We start from the raw sequence: 5,489 nt of genomic DNA, 5'->3' as shown, positions 1-5,489 counted from the left end.
CTTAGAGACCTAATTCTGTCTTACGTGGTTTTTTTTCCTTTTATGACTCTTGCTCACTGTCGTTGTTGTTACTGTTGCTAGATGCCATTCTGACTCGCAGCGACCCTACATGCAGTGGAAGCAAACATTGCTGGCCATGTGCCCTCCTCACAATTGTTCTTATGTTTGAGTTCATTGCTGTAGCCATGGGGTCAATCCGTTTCTTCGCGGGTCTTCCTCTTTGTCACTGACCCTCCACTTTAACAAGCGTGATATTCTTCTACAGAGACTCATCTCTCCTAACATGTCCAAAGAACATGAGATAGCGTCTCACCATACTGTCGTACATATTTGACTTTCAAAGTGTGCTCTAATGCTATGGGAATCAATACATCTGAGTTATTTTTAGTACCCAAAAGCCTTCAGTTGCGCTGTGGGCTTTCTTGATGTCCAGTCTCATCTGGTTGGCCGTCATTTCACCTATAGGTATGTGGCTGGTCCAGTTGCAGCAGACGCAGAGATGGGACGAAATGGCACCACCAGTCACAATCGGAAGGAAGCTTTGGAGGGTTTCTTCAGTCGTCCTCCAGTCGTTTCTTCATTTGCCATTAATGCAGGGAACCCAGTCCAGGAGCTGCTGCCAGTCGGTGGCCCATACCAGCCCCATAGAACCCAAGGGGCCCCGCATGCCCGCCCGGAGCAGACTGTGCTTCGCCAGCTCCTGGTAGCGCGGGCCCAGGAACCTGGTGAGCATTGCAGCACACCAGTGCATATTTTGTAATAACACGAGTCTTTCATCTATCTGGCCCAGAAAAATAACTCTCAAAGTAAAATCTTTAAATGGAATATCGATGTTCAAGGGTAAGTTAGAAAGTGTTTGTACAAAGCCAAAGAATTTTTTATTAAACAAAAACATGAAAATGTGAAGCTATTGCTTTAGGCATATCCTACATCAAGATCTATATATTTCTGAAAGTAGTATTTCCATAGCTCTAACTCTTCCCCTGACGAATTTCCTGCTCTTTGATTTATACCTCATCAAAACTGTAGTTTTGGCATCCTAGAGGGATAGAAATTATGTTCCTTTGCATTTTTTGTGAGTTTGTAGAACAAAAGGGAGTCTGAAGGGGTAAGATCAGGGCTGTAAGGGGGGATGGGGTAAGGTTTCCCAATGACATCCTCAGCGGAAAGCCCAACAATTGGCAAGTGCTTTGTTCTGATGGGGGAGAGGGGGTTGGGCACCTTTTCTAGCCTTTTTCTCACCATGCAATTTTTAATTTTCATAAAGCATCTTCATGATAAGCCCCTGTGATCAAACTGCATCCTTGAAGTAAATATGTAGTATTACCTTTTTGAATTTACAAAGTACAGACATCATAAACATCTATGTTGATCTTTCTATCTTGAATTACACTGACCCTGCAGATCACCACAAAAATCACTGCTTCCGTGGAAATGTTTTAAGGCCCCTAATGAGACTAAGGTGTTCTGGTGCTGTAGCGGGTTTGCATTGGGTTGCTAACCACATGGTCGGTGGCTTCAAACCTTTAGCCATTCTATGGGAGAAAGAGGAGTTTTTCTACTTCTGTAAATATTTAGTCTTAGAAACCCACAGGATGAGTTCTGCACTGGCTGATAGGGTCCCTGGAAGTCATAAACAAATCCATGGCAGTGAGGGGTTTTGGGTCGTATTTTGTTGGTTCATTGCTTTTGTTTTGTGTTTTAATGCAACTAAGACAAGTGTATTACTGGGCAAACTTGTCTGTAGCTATCCATGGGTAGCAGAGACATCTGTTTGAAATAAATCCATGTAAGCATGAATTGGAATCTTAGCAATATTTCTTGATGTATTCTTTTATTTTAAAGAAAAATCATGTTTTTTCTAATTCCACAAAAAGAAAAGGGCTTGAGCACCACACTCTTGCTCTATGTTGTCTCTTTCTATTCCTCGAATAATTTAGTCTTAAAGCCATTAAATGGGGCCAACTAGGAGAGCATCCACACTGTAAATGGAAATAAGGACAGACTTTAGGTGACCCAGGATGGTGTGTCAAAACAGAGACAAGGTCTGGAGGATTGTTCGATTTTTGCTTTTGGTCCATGGATGAATCTAACACTACAAAATACGCTGGTCAAGAAATGGTTTTCAAGTGCCTTGGGGAAGGGATTCTTTTTTTGTTGTTTTTAATTATTTTATTGTGGGCTCATACAACTCATCTATATATATATATATATATCCATTGTCTCAAGCATATTTGTACATATGTTGCCATCATCATTTTCAAAACTTTTTCTTTCTACTTGAGCCCTTGGTATCAGCTCCTCATTTTCCCTCTCCATCTCTCCTTCCTGAACCCTTGATAATTTACAAATTATTATTATTTTTTCCTGTCTGGCACTGTCTGATGTCTCTGCCCACCCCCTTGTCTTTTGCCGAACACCCTGGGAAGGGGTTATAGGTAGATCATTGTGATTGATTCCCCTTTTCTCCCCCCCACCTTACCCTTACCCTCCTGCTAGGTCTACTCTAATTAATATTTTTCTTGAGGAGTTTATCTGTCCTGTATTCCCTGTGTTTCCAGCTCTTATCTGTACCCATGTACATGCTCTGATATAGCCTGATCTGTAAGGTAGAATTAGGGTCATGATAGTGGCAGGGTGGGGGGAGGGAGGAAGCATTAAAGAACCAGAGGAAAGCTGTATGTTTCATCAGTACTACACTGAACCCTAACTGGTGCCTCTTCTGTCCATGCCCCTTCTGTAGGATGCCCAATTGCTTACAGATTGGCTTTGGGGAAGGAATTCTTGAAAAGACCTTACAGGGGTAATGCTTGCATTTTTGCCTATGGACAGACAGGTCCAGGCAAGTCCTTTGCCATGAGGGGCAATGCTGAGCAGCTGGGCCTCACTCCCAGGCTCCGCTGTGCTCTACTTCTGAGGATCTCTCTGAAGCAAAACGATGCTCAGACTTTCAAAGTGGAGCTATTCTACATGGAAATCCATAATGAGAAAGTCTGGAAACTTTTAGACCCCAAAGGGAGTATGCAGCCTCTTAAAGTTCAAGAGCATAAAGTTTGGGGACCAGATGTGGATGCTTTATCTCAACTGGCTGTGATGTCTGAGGGGAATAAGTCTTGCACAGTCGCTGCGACCCACATGAATGAGGAGAGTAGCCACTCCATGCTGAGTTCAATGTCATCATCACACAGGCGCTTTTTGACCTGCAGTCTGGGAACTTGGGAGAGAAAGTCAGTAAGGTCAGCTTGTGGACCTGGCAGGCAGCCAAAGAGTGTCCAAAACAGGAGCTGCAGGGGTGGGCGCCTGAAAGAAGGCAGCAACATTAACAAATCTCTTACAACCTAGGGCTTGGCGATATCAGCCACTGACCAACCAAGCAACTGGTAAGAGTGCAAGCAAATATGTGCCTTACTGGGATTCAGTCCTCATGTGCTTTCTCAAGGACAACTTGGGAGGCAAAAGCCAGACCTCCATGTTCGCCACTGTCAGCTCAGCAAGCGATAACTATGAAGAAACCCTCTCCTCGTTGAGATATGCAGATCAAGCCAAAAAAATTGTGCACCGGGTAAAAACCAAAGATTTTGGGGACTGCCCTACAACCTCTCAATTTTGTCTCCTGTCAATACACATTCTGGGACTAGTGTGAGTCCCCGGGGGCTGTGCCCGTGCTGAAGCCAGAAGTGCCTTCTTGTCAGTCCAGGGCTTCCCAGTACAGCGTCAGCATCTCTCGCCACAAGGACTATTCCTGGAGTCCATTTCCGCTGGAGAATGGGGATGGAGAGTGTTGTGGAGGGCAGGCTGAGGAACGGAACACAGTGCTGGTCCTAGGACCAGGTAGTGGCATCCTTGGGGCACCTGCCGACTGCATCCCTCCTCCTGGAATGAAAAACCACATCCCTGTTCTCTTCCTTGATTTGAATGTGGCTGACCTCAGTGCCAAAGAGCAGCTCGTCGGCCTCCACACATCAGGGGTGACCTCGATCCTCCCCAAGGAGCATGGCGACCAGTTTTTCTACCTACCCAACGTAAGGCACAGGGATGATAAAGTTTCAGCCAGAGCCTCATGGGCCTCAGTGCATGATTCTGGCACTTGAATAGGGTCACGCCTCAGAAGGAAAGAATCTAAGTGATTGTGAGGGCCACCATCCAGCTCAGTCACCCTGCTGCCAGGGAGCTAGCCTGGCACAAACAGATTGCGGCCAACATAGACAATAAACAGAGCTTCGCCGAGAGTTTTCAGAGGAGATTCTCGTTGAAAACCATCGTTTATTCCCGTGGTGTCACCTGTGGAACAGAGTCCAATATATCAAAAGCAACAGAGGGAATTGAGGACACAGACGCTGGCTCTCCAGGTAGCAAGGTGTGAGAATGAAGGGGTGCCAGACGGAAAGACGTACATTGAGAAGTGCAGGCAGGGTGTGCAGCAGGTAGAACCTCCTGAGACTTGAGCGGCTGCAGCAGGCCATTGCTGTCAAAGAAGCATTTTCCACTTAAGTCCAGGACCTGCCGAGAAGCCTCAGCACACCAAATGTCCACAATTTCGCTTTCAGCTGAGCAGACCTCGCTGGCTTTGAGGCAGACGATACGGGTGGTCAGAAAACCAGTTAGAATGTCTGAGTACAGCTCCATAACCAGCGTGTCATGGAATTTTCCCAGGGATTCACCTGGAAGAAGGCAAGAGGTGGCACATCAGAGATTCCTCACGCTGCCTTAATGGTCAGCCCATGCAAAACATTCTCTCCTCAGCCACCAAAGTGTGCCAAACTCCTAACACCTGTAAAAGAGGAGCATAAGAAAAGATAGCTCTTCAGCGGGCGGAAGCAGAGCAAGGAGGTCCCAAGGGTGTATCAAGGATGGACTTTGGGGCCAGAGTGTGGCACCCCATCAGACTCATCCGGAAAACACTCCTAAAGGTCAACAAACAGACCTTGAACTATTAACAGGCTTTTCTTTCTTTCTTTTTTTATTATATTTTTCTCTTCTTTTAGATTTTGTATATCAGCCATTTTTTGTTTGTTAGTTTGTTGGTGTTGCTGCCGTCCTCCCCATATTCTTAGGTGCCACTTTGGTGCTGTCCAGGCCATCTGCAATTTTATGCGCATATTATTATCTCTGCAGGTCTCTCTAGATAAGATAAACAATGTGACAATAAAACAATAGGAACAAAGGTCCCGGGGGGTGGGGATGGGAGATTTGGAGGTGGGGAAGGGAGAAGGTGTTTGCCAAGCCAGGGACAAGAGAACAACAAGTGGTTCAAAACCAGTGGCAAGGAGGGGATGGGAGGACTGGTAGGAAGTGACCAAGGGCAATGGAACCAAGAGGAATTACTGAAACCAGAATGAAGGCTGAACATGGTAGTGGGACAGGAGGAAAGCATAAGGAAATAGAGGAAAGGAGTAGGAGGCAAAGGGCATACATAGAGGCCTAACTATAGGCATGTGCATATGTAAATATATTTATGATTTGATTATGATTATGATTGCCCAAGGAGC

At 45.6% G+C, this 5,489-nt stretch overlaps 2 pseudogenes; one reads left to right on the top strand and one right to left on the bottom strand.

Moving 5' to 3' along the window:
- Window positions 1–577: 577 nt before the first annotated feature.
- On the bottom strand, window positions 578–733 carry LOC142435019 (cytochrome b-c1 complex subunit 10 pseudogene; annotated as a pseudogene).
- Window positions 734–830: 97 nt separating this feature from the next.
- Window positions 831–4,800, top strand: LOC142433581 (kinesin-like protein KIF13A; annotated as a pseudogene).
- Window positions 4,801–5,489: the final 689 nt, after the last annotated feature.

The sequence above is a fragment of the Tenrec ecaudatus genome, chromosome X, assembly GCF_050624435.1.
Source record: "Tenrec ecaudatus isolate mTenEca1 chromosome X, mTenEca1.hap1, whole genome shotgun sequence".
NCBI lineage: Eukaryota > Metazoa > Chordata > Mammalia > Afrosoricida > Tenrecidae > Tenrec > Tenrec ecaudatus.
This window is presented reverse-complemented; position numbering and strand designations above follow the sequence as displayed.